Raw genomic sequence first — 18596 nt, 5'->3', positions numbered from 1 at the left:
AACCGGAGTGATGTTTAGTAGAAAATTCGTAAAAAAAACAAGAAAGATTTAAATAATGAGCTAAGTTTCCAATTCAAGGAGAGAGGGAAGAAAACGTAGAATAAATCTAAATGAGATAGAAGGAAATAATGCAAATAAAAGCAGACAACACCAAAAGAAAAAAGAAAACCCCATAGTCATAAATAATAAAATTTAAAGTTTGCTTTTGGAAAAAAGTTTAAAACAATGGAAAGACGATGCCTTTGACGAGAAGAGGCATCCATCTGGAATGGCAAAAGAGATAAAATTACCAACACCAATAAGATTTTTAAATTTTAAGGCAATGTAGTGTGCTAACCCTTTGAAAAAATCTAGGTGCAATGGATGGTTTTCTAGGAAAATATGAATGACCAAAATTGACTCATAAAGAAGTAGAAAACCTAAGCAGACCAAGAACCGTAAAAGAAATCAAGCAGTTCAAGATACATCTTTGAAAAAAACATGTGGCACCTTTGAAATGCTCAGCGCAGTGGTCAAGAGTGGGGTCTGGGCCCTAACCCTTGCGCTGTCACTGATCGGCTGTGTGATCTCCCGCACGGTTGCTCCATTCAGCAAACCAAAACACAGGACGCTCAGTGAAATCCGAATTTCAGAGAAACAGCAAATAATGTTTCAGTATAAATAGTCCCGTGAAATATTTAGGACGTACATTAAAAAGTAGTTGTTGTTTCCCTGAAATTCAAATTTATCTGGGCATCCTGTATTTTACTGGCAACCTTAGAACTTAAGCAAGACGATCAACTTCCCTGTGCCTCTGGTTTCTAATCCTTAAAATGGAGACAGTCGTAATCATCATTAATGATAAGAGTAAAAACAATGATAATATCTACTCGTAAGGATGAGAAGAGGATTAAATGAGTTAATATATACAAAAGTCTTAGGGAAAACATAGCACGTGTGAGTGTTAATTATTTTAGTGATGGCTCCTCTTCTTTTTCTCCCCTCCCTCCCTCCCTCTCTCTCCCTCTCTCTCCCCCTCCCTCACCCTCCCTCTCTCTCCCTCCCCCTCCCCCCCCCTCCCCCTCCCCTCCCCCTCCCACAGAAGGAGGCTGACAAATGTCCGTGAGGGCCCACCCAGCCGCAGGTGCCCACTGCTTTTTTCTGCGAACACTATTGTGATACTCAAGCCTTGGCTCTTCTTACCCGCCAAGGGTTTATCCTTCAGTTCTGTTTTGCTGTTCTCTGGTGAGAGACGGCAATTAAGACGGGGAGAAAGCCATTCGGGGACAGAGAGGTCTGCCTCTCCTGGTTGTAGCGTTTTACTTTGTAACCGGGTCTCAGACCCCAGAGGACGAAAGCAGCCCGCCCCCCTGCAGTCGCCCCCGCCTGCTGGACCATCTCTGCTCGAGCCCACCCAGCTCCCCACCAGGCCTGAGTCCTTCAGCAGCCCAGGGGGCCTCCCCACCCACTCGCCCCTACTTCCGGTCATTAACATCATTATTTCACGCCCCCTCCTGCCCTCACTCCCATCAAACCTGACCTCCGGAAAGAATCAAGCTCTTTTTTTTTCTATTTGCACTTGAAGGTGATTTTGCTGAACATTAAAAAGGAAATGCCTGATGATGAAAGGAAAGACTCTGTTTCCCGCTTGAAGGAGAAAAGCGATAGCTGCTGAATTCCTACGCCTGTCAAACACTGGGCCGAGTCCCTTTCCACGTATTTCTCATTGAATTCTCTGCTAATGTGGTGAAGCAGATACTAGTATCCCCACTTCACAAATGCAAATCTGCAAGCTCCGACAGCTTGCGCAGGGTCCACGGCTATACAGCAAGGAAACGGCAGGGCTGGGATTTCAATTCAAGTCTCTTTTCACTCTAAGTCCAACACCATCTCACTGTCCCATGCTGATTGCTAACTTGTAAAAAGTTTGCTTTAAAATGTGTGCGTGTGTCTGTGTCAAGATTTTAAGGTGTCCCCTGGACATGGATCCCACATCTCTCCTCCGTCCTGCTCTGGTTATCCATCCGGGGCTTTTCCATCCTGTCCTTTCAATCCTGAGGTCAGCCAGGCCTAGAAGGGAGAAACTGGCAAGGAAAGCAAGGCTGCCTGTTGTCCGTTCTTTTTTTTGAGGGGGGGGGATTTCTTTTACTTATTTATTCCTCGCCTCTCGCCACTCCACCTCCCCTTGTTGTTTGCACACATTGTGTGCTCTCTGTGTCTGCTCGTCTTCTCTTTAGGAGGCACGGGGAACTGAACCCAGGACCTCCCATGTGGGAGAGAGGCACTCAATCCCTTGAGCCACCTTCACTCCCTGCTTCTGTTGTGCTTCTCATTGTGTTTTCTATTTTGACTCCTTGTTGCGTCATCTTGTTGCATCAGCTCGCTGGGCCAGCTCACTGTCTTGCTCGTCTTCTCTAGGAGACACTGGGAACTGAACCCCAGATCTCCCATTTGGTTGGCAGGAGCCCAAATGCTTGAGCCATATCAGCCGTTACTTTTTTTTTTTAAAGATTTATTTATTTATTTACTTATTTCTCTCCCCTTTCTCCCCCCGCCCTTGTCTGCTCTCTGTGTCCATTCGCTGCATGTTCTTCTGTGTCCACTTCTATCCTTATCAGAGGCACTAGGAATCTGTGTCTCTTTTTGTTGCGTCATCTTGTTGTGTCAGCTCTCCGTGTGTGCGGCGCGGTTCCTGGGCAGGCTGCACTTTCTTTCGCGCTGGGCAGCTCTCCTTACGGGGCACACTCCTTGCACGTAGGGCTCCCCTACACGGGGGACACCCCTGCATGGCACGGCACTCCTTACACACATCAGCACTGCACATGGGCCAGCTGCACACGGATCAAGGAGGCCCGGGCTTTGAACCGCGGACCTCCCATGTTGTAGACGGACGCCCCAACCACTGGGCCAAGTCCGCTTCCCAGCCTGTTACTTTTTGATTCCCTTGTGTTACAGCTTGCAGAATAAAACTGAAGTCTCCAGACATTGTCTTGTCTTCTCTGACACCACAGTGAGTGGCAAGCAGCCGGACGGGCACGCACCCACACCTCTCCACTCTCCACCCCCACCGGCCACCAGGGCATCTGCCTGCATGCTCGGCCCGAGTCTCTCTCTCTCCTTTTCATTTGCTTCCATTCTCGCTCTTCTCTCTCACACAGGCAAATATACCTGTTGAAAGAAGGCGGTAAATGGGGGTGAGGCCCAGGTGCACCCATTTCACGGAGGCTTCCGGTCTCCCAGGTTTCCTTACGAAGTCGAGCTCCTTGTCAAGGAGGGGCGGAGAGGCCCGTGCTGGCCCAGGACTGCGGAGGGTTTCTGCAAGTATAGAGGCCTCACAGGAACCTCAGGGGTCTCAGGGAGGGGTTCTCCAACCTGAGCCTTTCTCACCTGTGCGTACAAGGCTGAGAAGAGCAGGGCAGTCGAGCTGACCTGAGGGATCTACCTTCTCGGGTCCCTCGGCTGAGCAAGTTCAATAACTGGGGTTCCTGCCCCGCCACGGGCTCTTCAAAGCCTCCATAGGGGTCATTTTTCAAAGCTGTGGTTTCATTTCCATGATAATCTAAGGACATTAGCATCAGCAAGTCCTGAAATATCAGGATGACCACCCGGATGCGACGCTGCCGCACCGTTTCAGTTCCCACGTTTGCGTTCGTTTCTATCACTGTGTTGGTGCCACAGAACATTATTCGAGGGGCTCAGAGCCAAAGAAAAAAGAACATATTTGAATCTATGCATAATTATAATGTTTATACAAAGTGAAGGCCAAATAATACCACAGCATGTGGTAGGAATTAAAGTTTAAGTTCTTTAGTTGCTGGAATTGAGAAAACAGAAGTGAATCATCACTCAGAACAAGAACCTGAAGTTATAAGAGAGTCACATATCTAGAGCCATCATTCATCACAGTAAACTAATGATAATTCAAACGTTATTGGATTTGTTTGAATCTAATTTATTTGTTTTGGTTTTTTGTTTGCATGAAATTATAAATATAACAGTTTGAATCTAGTTTTATGTTCATGCATATTTCAGAAATATATTAAAATTAAGTCAAGACTTCCCCTTTCAGTTAAGACACAATAGATATAGTAGTCCAACTCTTTGGATAAGAAAAGCTAGAAGAGCTGGATAATATTCCAAAGCCAGCTGTTGGATGGCATCAGAGAATAACCAAAGCCTACAAGACTTGAGGTGCCAAAATCAATGCCATTTTTCAACATCTGGCATGGATCATAAAGGTCAAAGAGGAAGCAGTGGTCTCGCTCTTGCAGCTGTCTTTCTGCAAAAGAACAAACACACAACCAAAAAACTAAACACTGGAGTTCAGGCTACCGAGAAGGCAGGACTTGAGGTTCACAATCATGGAAAAAGGGGAACCACCACAGAGACGTAAAGCTGGCATCATTTTGTGACTCCAGAGCTACATGCCAGATGAGACACGTGAAGCTAAGCAGAAAGTAGCTGCCAAGGGGGTAAAAATTTAAGCGCAAAATTTTTAGCCTCACAGTTTTGGGGAGACAAAAATTGGAGTTTGGGGCCTGCCATGAATGATCCTGACAAACAGCCAGGATTTCAAGTGAGACTCCAGAAGGGCTATGTCTTAGGAGTAAGGTCAAATAGAGGTAAAAATCTCCACTGAATCAAGGCAATCTCCCCACATCATATCTGTTTGCAAGAAGAAAATGTACTCCTCTCTGGAGGAAGAAAAATCATCCAAAGGTTCTACAACTTTTTTTCTTTTAACTTTTTATTGTGGTCACATACCTACAACTCAAAGCTTCCCATTTTAACACTTTCTAGCATACAATTTAGTGGTTAATTGCACTCACAGTGTTGTGCTGCCATCACCACCATCCATTACCAAAAATTCTCACCACCCACATGGAAACCCTGAACCCATTATGCATTAACTCCCCATTTCTCTTCCCACTCTAACCCCTGGGAACTGTAATTTACTTTCTGTCTCCATTAATTTGCTTATCCTAGGTATTTTATGTAAGTGGAATCATATAATGTTTGCCCTTTTTATGTCTGGCTACTTTCAGTCAACATGCTGTCTCCACGATTCATCCATGTTGTCGCATGGGTCAGAACTTAATTCCTTTTTATGACTGAATACTATTACACTGCATGTCTACACCACACTTTGTTTATCCATTCATCTGCGGTTGAACACTTGAGTTGCTTCCACCTTTGGTTATTGTGAATAATGCTGCTGTAAGTATTGCTGTGCAAATATCTGTTCAAGCCTCTGCTTTCAGCTCATTGGGATATATACCTAGAAGTGACAGCCAGGTCATACGATAATTCTATGTTCAATTTTCTGAGGAACTACCAAACAATTTTCCACAGCATCTACACTATTTTACATTCCTACCAACAATGCGCAATCATTCCAATTCTCCACGTCCTTGTCAACACTTGTTATTTTCTGGTTTTGTGGTTCTGTTTTTGTTTTAAGCAATAGCCATCCTGGTAGGGGGATGTGATATATCATCGTGGCTGTGATTTGCATTTCTCTGATGACCAATGCTATTGAGCATCTTTTCATGTGCTTATTTGCCATTTGTGTATTTTCTTTATAGAAATGTTTATTCAAATCCTATGCCCATTTTAATTGCTTTTTTTCCCCTTTCTTTTTGTTGTTGACTTGTACAGTTCTTTGTATATTCTACAATTTTTTTAAACACAGTGTTTAGAATTTCTCAAAAATTACCAGGCATTCCAGGAAACAAGACCAAATCACCCAAGAGAAAAATAAAGTCAATGTAAATAGATCCACATGTGGTCCAGATATTGGAGTTAGCAGACATGTAGTTTAAAATAACTATAATTATAGATAAAAAGAGCATTTAACCAAATAATTTTAATCATATGAAAAAAAACCAAATGGGAATCCTGTTCCACAATCCTCTCATGAGCCCAGTCTAGGAACCCAACCCTTGTCTTTGATTCTTTCATCTTCCTCAGCCTGTTGATCTACTTCCACCCCACTGTCCACTATTCACTGCCATTTCCTGAATTGAGGCCAAGACCCTGCTTCGCCTAGATCCAACTCCACACCACAGAGTGAAATTTCTCTATTATAAATCTGGTTGTGCCATTCCTCCTCCTAAAATCCTTCTGTGGCCTTCAAAATAAACTTAAAGCTCCTTTATGTGTCCTCTTAGATTGTGCATGATCTGACCCTTGCTTTCCTTTCCAGTATGAGCCTTACTACCTTGCCACTCCAAATCCCAGCCAGCATTTATCCTTCAACTATAGCAAATGAATTTCAGTTACTCAAATGCACCAGGCTTTCTCCTCTTTCCTTAAATATGCATACACTGTTTTCCTGTCAGGACACCTTCATTCTCTCTTCACTTGGCCCCTCCTCCTTCTTCAGAAACTTTGTCTTCCAAGAGGTTCTCTCTGATCCTAAGGCCATTTTGTATCCCCTCCTAATAGAAAATGTCCTCTATCCAAGTGTTTATCATGCTGAGTGGTCATTGTATATCTACATGCAAGTCTACCCGGCAAGATTATGAATTCTTTGATGACAAGGATCCTGCTCCCCTTGCAGTTTGCACAACTAGCAAATTACAGGCACGTCCCGGGACTTGGCTGGCTGGGAGACAGCCTTGCAACCAGGGTCCTAGGAACAGAAACTCCGCATGTTAAAAGGGAGGATTCATTCTACCTTCGAGCTAAGCCAGGACCCAAGCACCGAACCTGGGCCTGCCATTGTTTGCTTCTACCAGGTGAGTGTCAGCTGCCTTCCTAGTGGGGATGGAGGAGGACTGGAGGACGTGAAACCCACCCGAGGGGAGGGCAGGCTCCTCGGAGGGCTGCAGCCCCCCGACGCCTTAAGCGGCTGGCCCCACCCTGCGAGCAGCAGAACCGCAGTGTTCCATCTCCCACCCCTGTGAAGGTCACGAGCAGAAGGAACGTTCTCCCGGAGGGACTTTCATCAAACTGCAGGCGAAGAGTAAAGAGCTATTAACTGGCTGCAAGTGCTTTCTAAATGACCTATAAAAGTCTATCCTTTCCACCAAAGTCATCTTTTCTCGTCGTGTCTGTGGATGGCCAGTTCTGTCCGACTCACAGAGCTGGAGTAAGGAATGTGTGCGCTAGAAACGTCCATTTGGAATACTGACACAACGGGACAAGCAACTGATACGCTTCCGCAGTTGTTGGACAAAATAGAACAGATGAGGCTGTTCTCTCATCAAGAGTGAATCTAGAGGCACTCACAGCCCTGTTTCCCCAGAAACTGGTCTCCACTGCCAATCTGCAAATGCTCTGTGCATCTCCTCACAGGGGGCAACTGTGGAAACTCCTGATGTAGTGATGATACCACTTAACAGCCTGCACTGAGCTTCCCGTGTGGTCTGCTTTTTGCTATTTACGATGACTCTACAGCGGGCAACCTGGCGTCCACCCTGGAGATAGGGCAAACGAAGCGGGGAGGCCGGGTAACTCGGCCCAGCTCACACAGGGAGAGGCAGCCGGGATTCAGACTCAGGGGAGGCCAAGGAACAACTGGCTGCTCCCTAGTGACCTCACTTACCTGGAAAAAACTTAAATGTTCTGCACACACAAGTTACTCCACTCGTTTGGTGGCGGTCTCTATTCGCTTGGCAAACAATGTGCCCAGGGGAAGAAACAAACACAACATCGAATCCTCCACTTGTATATCTAAATTTAAGAAGCTGTGACTTCAGAAGGAGTTAAAAGTCAAAGCCATTTTAGCTCTAGAAGGCAGTCAGCCAAACAGGAAGCTCTTTCCACCCTTCAGAAAGTTTTTCTCTTCAAGAGCATCTCTGCTGTCTGGAAAACTCCCGTGCTGAGCAATCTCCCTTGCGGAAGTGCCAGGGCTCCCCCGAGACCAGTAAACCAAATGTTTTTGTGCCTGAAATCTCCTTCCAAGGAGCACGGGTCTTTCTAGCCCTCTGATTACACTTGATGGTACAAGATAAAGTAAAAAAGAAAGCTTCATAATGATGATGCACTGCTTCCTGCCGCAGCCGAGAGCAGTGAAAAACTCTAATTCATGGCAAGACGGCCAACAACAGCCCAATTTCATTCCAAGGTAGAGATATTATTAACTGGTGACCCAGCCTAGGAGCCAGGCAGCTGTGAAATAATGTTTCAGTTAAAGAACAAAGCCAAACAACAAGAAGAAAAGATAAAAAGAAAGAAAAAAAAAAACTTTTCCAGAACATATTGCTGATAAAATGTTTACACTCAGTTTAACAAATTTTATAGTAATGATGCTTTAAAAATGTGTTTCTCATGATCGGCTTTGTGATGCTGAATGCAAATAAAGAAATAATGAGTTCGAAATTGCAAGCAGATTACCTCTGCCCCAGAGCTGATGGTAGCCTCACATTACCCACCTTCGCCAAAGCAATATGCATGAGTTTGCCACGTGGCTCTCCCAGCAGAGCTCACAAATTGCATTTTGGCTACCTCTTGGAGTCACATGGTTACTGCTGGATGGCTCCGTTTGGCTGGAGGCACCATGGCAACAGACCAGAATCTTCAAACCAAAAAAATAACCAAGACATCCTCAGGATTTGGTAGTTGGCCGGGTAAGCGCCATGGAAACAAAAGAAAGTGAGGAAAGTGACATGACTCCCAGACCCTTCTGAAACTCTCTGCCACAGAATAAACCTGAAGTGAGAGAGAACTGCCAGTTTTCTATAGAAGAAGCAGAGATGCTATTTTAACCCAGAGAAACACAGCAACACTTGTACGAAGAGCTGGATTCTAAAGCGAGACCCAGGGCACAAGTGAATCAGCCTTTCAGGATAATAAGGGAGTGCCTGGGTCTGCTACGCCTTGTTTCCCGTAGACTCTGGCCACAGAAAAGAAAAGCTCAGTTAATTATCTAGTATAAGCCGGCTCTCTCACCCACTGTTCTCAGGCAAGCTCACATTCGCAGCATTTTCAGGCCTCGGCTGCAAGGTGGAGGGAAAGGCGAGGCCAAAAGGGTGGCAGTAGGTCAAGCAGAGAATTCTCATCAGGGCAGGGAGACCACAGCTTTTAGGAAAAAGGAGGACTCAGCACCTGCTAGATGACCAACTCATCCCAGGTTACCCAGAACGTTCTCAGTTCCAGCCCCCTAGCACTAGAGCACTCAGTTTAGAGAAGAGCAAAGGGCTGCAGCCTTAGCTGCCGTTCCTGAATTAAATCAAAGCCAGGCAGGCAGAATCTTGCAGAGCTCAAGGGAGGACTAGAAAGCCTTCTCAGAGGCCAGGCTTACAATGAATGCAGAGCACTTGCAGAAAAAAGACCAAGGATTTGGCACCGAGAGTCTCGAGGGAAAAAGGGGACTGATGAGCGTAGGTGGCCTTGGACCACCCATCATGTGAAAGGGCTAGAAGAGGATGAGTCTGTGCTGGCACGAGTCCTGCTAAGTTACTCTTGGAAATGGTGACGAGAAGTCTCCACGTAGCTCCTACAGTTTACGCAGAGAGCTGTCTCCACCATATGCGTTCCTCCATTCTGGGTGGGGCTGCGCTCACTTCTGTTCAATACATTCTTTGGGCCCCTTGACTTCTTGGTCATTGTATGGGGTTGAATCACGTCCCTCAAAAGATACATCCAAGTCCTAGCTCCTGGTACCCGTGAACATGACCTCGTTTGGAAATAGGGTCTTTGTAGTAATAGATGTAGCCAAGATGTCATGCTGAATTAGGGTAGGCCCTCATTCAACTTGAGAGAAGAGGAGAAAAGACACAGCTAGGCAGACACACTGAGGAGGAGGCCGTGTGACGAGGGCGGCAGACAATGCAGCTACAAGCCCGGAGCCCGAGGGCTGCTGGCACACCCAGAGCCCAGCAGGAGCAGGAAGGACCCTCTCCTGCAGGTTTCAGAGGGAGCATGGTCCTGCCGCACCCCCCCCCCCCCAGGGGTTTGGACTTCTGGCTTCCAGAACTGTGAGATGATAAAGTTTTGTTGTTTGAAGCCACCCAATTTGTGATGCTTTGTTACAGCAGCTCTAAGACACTAATGCAGTCATATCATGGATGGCTATCCAATGGAGCTGGCTTAGCCTGGCTCTTGGAGTAATATCTCTGCTTAAAATTCTATTAGTGGGAAGCGGATGTGGCTCAGGTGACTGAGCTCCTGCCTGTCACATGGGAAGTCCATGGTTCAGTTCTCGGTGCCTCCTAAAGAAGACAGCAAACTGGTGTGATGGGCAGGCACAGCAAGCTGACACAACAAGATGATGAAACAAGAGACGCAAGGAGAAAAACATAATGAGAGGCACAACAAAGCAGGGAGCAGGGGTTCCCGGTGCCTCCTAAAAGAAAGTGAGCAGGTGCAGCAAGATGCTGCAGTAAGAGACACAAGAAGAGAAAACAATGAGAGATATAGCAAAGGAGGGAATGGAGGTGGCTCAAGTGATTAGGTACCTCCCTTCCATAGCAGAGGTCCCAGGTTCAGTTCCTAGTGCCTCCTAAAGACAGAGCACACAGCAAAGTGCAAACAATGCAGGGGTGGGGAGAAATAAATAAATTAAATTAATCTAAAAGAAAAAAAGTCTGTGTTAACCACCCATACTCCACCTTCTACACACACACATGCACACACATGCCTTGCAGAGCCCTGTCTTTGTAAGGTGCCATCTGAGCCATGGGGCTCGGGAGAGGCAAAAGCAATCCCTCTAAGGTATCAGAGCACAGGTTTACACATGGTTCCCTCCCAACAGAGGCTATGACTTGAAGTCTTCTGCCATGACATGTAACATTGTCTTTTTGTTGTTGTTTTTATTTTTTTAATATTACATTCAAAAATATGAGGTCCCCATATACCCCCACCCCCCTCACCCCACTCCTCCCCCCATAACAACAATCTCCTCCATCATCATGAGACATTCATTGCATTTGGTGAATACCTCTCTGAGCACCGCTGCACCTCATGGTCAATGGTCCACATCATAGCCCACACTCTCCCACAGTCCACCCAGTGGGCCATGGGAGGACATACAATGTCCGGTAACTGTCCCTGCAGCACCACCCAGGACAACTCCAAGTCCTGAAAATGCCCCCACATCTCATATCTTCCTTCCATTCCCCGCACCCAGCAGCCACCATGGCCACTTTCTCTATACCAATGCCACATTTTCTTTGATTACTAATCACAATAGTTCATGAATAGAATATCAGTAAGTCCACTCTAATCTATACTCTATTCCTCCATCCTGTGGACCTTGGATTGGCTGTGTCCACTCCACATCTGTATCAAGAGGGGGCTTAGATTCCACATGGACGCTGGATGCAATCCTCCTGCTTTCAGTTGTAGGCACTCTTGGCTCCCTGGTGTGGTGGTTGACCTTCTTCACCTCCATGTTAGCTGAGTGGGGTAAGTCCAATAAACCAGAGTGTAGGAGCTGAAGATGTAACATTGTCTTTTTACAAAGCTTTTGAACACCACGAGACTCCACGATGTTATTAAAGGAGGCCTCGATATTGTTGTTAGGGATTTGGGTGCGTTGGACCCGTTCTCCCTCCCACCCTCCTGCCCCTTAAGGTTCTGGTGGACAGAGGATATCATAGTAGGTGCTGGTCAGGAGGGAGCCTGAGGATCATTTTGACTCAAGGGTTAGGCCAGTGCCCAATAACGCCCAAGTCACAAGAGCTCCCTGCTCAAGCTGAACTGAAAAGGACTCCTCTTCCTCATTCTTCCCCCCTTGAAGCTGAACGTGCAGAGCAGAGGCCAGGAGGCTGGGCTGCTCGAAGCAGGCCTTGCCTAGAACTTCCCTGCTGGGTGTAGACTTCCAGATGCAAGCACCCCTGGTGACCCGGGGTTGGCCGGTGCCAGAGCAGGAAAGAGTATGCAGGGCTGCTTTGTACAGCTGTGCAGTTTGTGCACTGCACAAGAGCGCCCTTTGAGGAGGCACGTGGGCACTGGAGTCTGATCCCAGATCCACATAGCCGGCATCCTCCTAAAGCAAAAGGAGTACGTTTGTCTTTGCACCAATACATTGTCTCCTCACCAAGCCGGGTGCCTGTCCTAGGTTAGCTTGCCATCTGTGAATGGTACCCTTAGCACCCACTCCCACTCCAATTCTTGGTCAACATGTGGCCTTCAGAATATTAGCAACTCCACAGTCCTTGTGAGGACGGATTTAGCAGATGGCAGGGAAGAGGAAGCCTCTTCTCTGTGGAAACAGGAGGCAGGTGGGATGCGGGTTCTGCCCTAACTCCACCCAGGTTTGGGCACCTACCCAACTGGGCTAAGCAGCCAAGCCTACAGTTGGCTGGGATGTGTCTGTCCTCTCCAGGAGGAGGCCAGAAAAGGAGCCCTGCTTCACAACTACTCTCTACTACCCAGAGGCCCACGGGACGGGCAGTTCAGCTGTTACCAGAACGGAGCATTAAGTAAAATCGCTCCAAGTCCCCACTGCACCCTAGACCGAAAATTCACCCTGATTGTATTTCCCATCTCAAATTACAAGCCGCTCCGTCCAATATAGCTCATCGGAGGAAGTTGTCCCGCAAACACCACATGACAACATAAAAATACCCAAGCAGCACAGAGCCCACAATTTTTAAATATCCTGCATTTGAGCTCTGTGGACACCTTTCCATTATTAAACTCCACAAAAGAAATCAAAGTGTAAAACTAGAGTTCCTTTCCTTTTGCAAGTTAAAGTCCAAAAAAGCGAAAGACCTTCCCTCCCCAGATTTGCATTCCCCCGCGTCTCAGCCCGGGGAGCTCCCCAGATGGAGTCTGGGTGTCTCCTCCAGTAGCAGCTGCTCCCCGACTTGTCTACCCGGAACGGGTGCGGCTCCTGAAGCTCCAAGGAGGTCAGAAGTATCCAATCCCAGGTCCCTTGGTGCCCTGCTTTTCTAAGAGCATAAAGGTCAGCGGGGCACACAAGAATAACAGTCCTTCCCCCCCTACCCCACACCCACCAAATTTAGCCTGAGCAGCACGATGTTGCCAGCGACGGGTGTAGCAGATGCTTGGTGACATCTGGGAGAAGGAAGATGGAGAGAACAAATGTGAGACATAGAAAGAAAAGATTCTGGATTTCAGACTCGCTAGAATTACCAACAAGCCCGGCATTTGCCGCCCTCTGCCAGGTCTTACTTGAGGTTCCACCTCCTCCGTCATGTACACCCCTATTTATAAAACTTTCTAGCCCCCATTTCCCTTTTTTTTTTTAAAGTTACTTTTTATTTATTTCTCTCCCCACCCCACCCCCACTTGTCTGTTCTCTGTGTCCGTTCACTGTGTCCACTTGTATTCTTGTCAGCAGCACTGGGAATCTGTGTCTCTTTTTGTTGCATCATCTTGCTGTGTCAGCTCTCCGTGTGTACGGCGCCACTCCTGGGCTGGCTAGGCTTTTTTCGCATGGGGTGGCTCTCTTTGCAGGGTCAGACTCCTTGCACGTGTGGCTCCCCTACGCGGGGGACACCCCTGCATGGCACAGCACTCCTTGCGCGCATCAGCACTGCATGTGTGCCAGCTCCACACGGGTCAGGGGGCCTGGGGCCTGAACCCTGGACCTCCCATGTGGTAGGCGGTTGAGTCAAATCCACTTCCCCCCATTTCCCTTTTGAGCCTGTGCTCCTGGCACCCCTGGGCTGTTTCATGTGATCCTTCTCCCCTGTCCCTTCCCCCCTGGGAGCAGGATCCTGCCTAAGCCAAACACCTGGACTCCACTCTCCTTATGTCTGTCTAGGTTGATCAGGGCTGCTATGACAAATACCACCCACTGGTTGATTTATAAAACAGTAATTTATTGGCTCACAGTTTTGGAGGCTCGAAGTCCAAAATCAAGCCATCAGCAAGGCTACGATCTCTCTAAAGTCAATCCTTAAAAATACACATACCCACAAAATAAATAAATAAATAAATAAAGTCAATCCTCTGTTACATGGTGATTTGTCTTTTCCTGTCTCCTCCTCTGATTCCCTTTTCCACTGAGCTATATTCGCTCCCCAATGAGAGTTGAGCTTTACGTTTGTTTGTTTGTTTTAGGAGGTACCAGGGATCGAACCTGGGACTTTATACATGGGAAGCAGGTGCTCAACCACTTGAGCTACATCCGCCCCCCCAATTTCCTTCCTTATATGCCCTTTGTCCATACTGGATTAAGGCCCACCCTCATTTAGTTTGGTATGAAGTAATAGCCTCTTCTAAGGTCCTACTTGTGAATGGGTTCCCACCAACAGGACTGGAGATTAGGACTCGACCACACATTTACGGGGACCTGATTCAATCTCCAACACAGTCCCACTCCTCTCTGATTGCCATCTGCATCCCCGGGTATTTCCCGGCCTGTTACCCATAGGTACAGCTTCTGCCTCCTGATCTGGCCCATCAATCCTGTCTGTTAGGAAATTGCCCTTCTTCCTTTTGGCTGGGCAGCAGGAGCACTGGGAACCGAAGCTGTTATTTATGCTTCTTTTGTCTTCATGCCATGAGCTCCTTTCCAAATCCTTGTCTTTCCTCATCCTCTGAGTTTTTCTCTCTGTCATCTCCTTTCTTCTGGCATTGGGATAGCCCTCTGGCATTCCATTTTCTGCTCTTGTTCCCCGATTTCTTGAAGCTAAGTTTTAAAATGTAGACCCTGTCTCTTAAATTACCCCTTTCCTTCTCCACCATGTGTAGAGTTCGTGCTGTTTGCTGGATCCTGCTGCCTTCCTTCCTTTTCCTTTGTGTTCTGTCTGAGACATTCGTGGTCCTAGCCTTCTCTTGTATATGTCATGTGCAGTTGCCCACAGGAACAGAGAAAATAAAGAGTTAGGGGCAGCAGTATCCATTATCCAAACATATCCTGCCTACCTTTATTACTGAGAAGAGGGAGTCCATCGGGTTGTATCTTCTCAGCAGTTGTTCCTTCAATGCATATCTATGAAGAACCTCCCAAATGCTAAGAACCATCGTAGATGCTGGGATACAGCACAGAGCAAGATAAAGCCCCTGCCCTCCTGGAGTGGACACTCGGAAGTGTCTGCCTGGCCCCCTTGGCTCCCTCCCAGTCTTAACCCTACAGGTTTTCTGACAAGTTTCTTCAAAACTCATACCACTACTTTCCTACTTAACTGTCTTCCTGAAATTTGTCTTAAAAACGCTTGAATCATTTGGAAGAACTGCCTATGATAGGTGAGTCTATACCTTCTGTCAATGCTAGCCCTAATAATCCGAAGTCCATACCTCAGGCTCTAGTTTTCTATGCCTACATGGAACATGGCTGTTTCTGGCACGCTGGAGTCCCATACATTGCAGCTTTTGCTTGCAACATTAACTGTGGCCTCAGTTTGAGTTGCTGCATCTCCCATCAACAAAACACCAAGGAGTCCCAAGAAGCTCCTGGACTGTATCAGTCAGGATAGGCTAAGTGATGTTGCAGTAACAAAAAATCTCCAAATCTCAGTAGTTACACAGCAAGTGCTTACTTCTCATTTGTATTACATGTGCAACACGAGACGTCTGGGGAGAAGAGTGACTTTGATCTACGTTTTTTTAAAGTTCAGGGACCCAGCTGGAGAGAGGGTCTATCTCTGTCCTTCTGCAATTACTGAGATAGAAAAAAAGAAAATTGGCAAATCAAACCCAAGCTCTTCAAATTTCGGCCCTGAAGCAGCACATTCTACTGGCTAAATCAGTCATATAACTGTTAACTTCAAGGGGTAGGGAAGGAAAGCCAGAAATATTTAGTAAATACAGAGTGGTTACCACACACTCCTTGGATCTAGCCATATCTTTGTCCCCAAACATCTCTCTACATGGGGCTTTATTCTCCAAATAAACTGCCTCCTTCCAGTACATATTTGCATATGTACTGTTGCATAATGCAACAATAAATTCGAAGTTTCACCACCCCCAGCCATCAGGGGTCTACCCAACAGAGCACATAGTCACAGGCCAAAGAGGAATCAAAATATTCACTTTTCTTAGTGTTAGGCAAGTGCACAACAACTCCCAAAGTACAAAGCACCTTACAAACTTCATTGAGGATGTAACTTTGTCCTGAGATCAAAGGACTTTCTGTTCTCCTTTTCCCACCTAGCTGAATCTAGCCAAAATCGTATTTCTGACCTGACATGATTCACACACTGGGCCACAGGCTGAAACCCTGGAAGAGATAAAGTGGACACAGGCAACCTAGAAGTGTAAGAAATAAAAGGCTAGCTTTCCTGGTGGTGCAGGAAAGAAGTCACCTTACCCAGTATGAAGTGTGGCCCAGTAGATGTAGGTGTACCCCCTTCACATTTGCTACTCCACTTCAATGCTGGAGGGCTAAGTGAGGGTTGGAAAGAAAGATGTCTTTCCCTCTTTAAGCAAAAAGCAGAAGTCCTCTGCTCCCTGGAAATGTGGAAAGGTACTTGAGTACTTTTACGATGATTATTTTCATTGTCATTATTATTATTTATACCTATAGAAGAAAAAATGAATTGCGCTTGGAGTCAGAACACTTCGTCTTGGCCCTGGCTCCTCCACTTAATAACTTTAATTTTGCACCAGTCATTTTCCCTCTCATGACCTCAGTTTCCTCATCAGTAAAAGGAAAAGATCAGGTTCCAAATAAGCTCGAAATCCATGTTTCCTGGACTCAAGAGCTCCATGCTTTTTCTATCTTGGATGGTAAAGAGACCTAATGTTTATTGAGCATCTGTTCTCACAAGTAGTCTGGAGAGCATAATTTTCTCACCATATAGATTAAAAAACCAAGATTTAGAAGAGTTAACAATATGCTCAAGATCAGATCACACAGATGGTAAGAAATGGATGTAGGATTTGAACCCAGGACTGTCTCCAAAAATTGTCCTCTTTTCCTTGCATGTCATTCCACACACAATCAGACATTGTAAATCCAGAAAAAGAGAATGGAGAGAAACAGATACAACAAGATGAGCAAAAATCCAAGCTTCATGGAGTAACCTCCATGGGTAAAATAGCATATGGTATTTTTATTTCTTCTTGTGATTCAGTTTAGTTCAATAACACATTTAGTAATTACTAAATACCAAACACTTGGTTAGGTGCTAGATATACAAAGACAAAACACACCTTGAGAAAGTAGAGGCCACACATATCAGTTAGGGAAATTAGAAATCACTCTACATATTTCAAGAAGATATGGGGGGAAGATAAGAAAAAAATGAACAACCAAAAATTGCAGGGAATTTATTACAGGGGATTCAATGCTTACAAATATAATAGAAGAGTGAGGAAAGCAATAGTAAAAGGAAACTGGATGCTGGCTTTAAGGAATTCAGGAAGTGAACAAACCACCAAAATCTGTCATCTGCCCACGCATCTACCCTGCCATTCCTTCTTTTACCTTCCAAACCTCATGCACAAGCCTCTGATCTGGGGGATTTAAACTGGAACACTATCATCAAGGGAAGCTGGGTGATGTTTCTAGCCTTCTAGCCTCTATGCTACAGGAGCAAGCGAAGAAGGCCAGGGAGGGTGCCAGGTATCTATAAACAATTGCTAAAAAACACACCAGTTCTAACTGCAAGAGCTGGAAGGGCTCCTGAAGGGTGGGCATCAGCTGAGCCTTGGAAAAAGATAGAAAATGAGAAGTTTCATCCAGAGGGACTGGTGTGAGCAACTACAGAGTAAAAAAGCTCCTAAGGAATGTCAAGGAACTGAGTCCCATCAGAGGATGGGGTGGTAGGAAACGGACTGGGAAAAGGACATTGTTGAAAGGGTTGAGGTTAGGCACGTAAGCAGGAACCACATCCTGAAGGCCCTACTGTGCCACGCTAAGGAACTCGGACTTTATCTAGCAAATAATGGGAAACCATCAAATGTCTTTTAAGGAAGAGAGTGATTGAATCCAGTGAGTGTTTAAAAGATCACACTGTCGGAGCTGAAGACTTGAGCTCCATGGGGAGCGTGCCAAGAAGGCTTTGCAGTCATCCCCGTGCCAGACAGAGGTGCCTTCAACCAGAGGCCGGCCGAGAGGAGGCTGGCTTACAAGCTAGCGCAGAGGTTAGCAGGTGGGTTTTGGCCTCTGGGAGTCGGAGAGAAGAGTCTGGCAGGCCTCTGGCTTGGGGGCGCAGCGGCCAGTGGGACCACCAGCTGAAGTGGGAGCTTGGGAGAAGGAACGTGTTTGGATGAGCAAGAAGGTGAAAGTTGCTGAGTTTGGTTCTGCACAAATCGAGTTTGAGGTACCTGGATGCTGACTAGGAAGATAAGTCCAATAACGTGTTAACTGCGGGCCGATCCCCATCCTCGTTCAGCACCAGGAGCCTCCAGCTGAGTAAAGCAAGCCCTGCCTTGGAAGTCCATCTGCCTGGGAATGTCTGTGATTCCAGAGACCCTCAACCACTGAAAGCGTTAGAGAATATTCAAACACTCTAGGAAAATGTTTCCAATGGCACAGTATCTCCCAGCAAAATCTCCCTGGAGCCCTTCAAAGCACACTGGAAATGGGTGCTCATTTCCCTTTCCTGTGGGTCCCAAAGGTGAGTTAAAATTCACAGGAGAAGAGGAGCAAGCAGGACCCTGGGCTCTTCCGCTGCTTGACCTTGATGACATCCCTAAGCTCTCGCAGTCTTAGTTTATTTATCTATAAAATGAAATGATTGGATTTAAAGCATGTTGCAGGTAGATGGCAAGGGGGTTTTAAAATGGCTAAGGTAAGGCTTGCACTTTGG

Source organism: Dasypus novemcinctus, chromosome 4, assembly GCF_030445035.2.
Source record: "Dasypus novemcinctus isolate mDasNov1 chromosome 4, mDasNov1.1.hap2, whole genome shotgun sequence".
Classification (NCBI taxonomy): Eukaryota; Metazoa; Chordata; class Mammalia; order Cingulata; family Dasypodidae; genus Dasypus; species Dasypus novemcinctus.
This window is presented reverse-complemented; position numbering follows the sequence as displayed.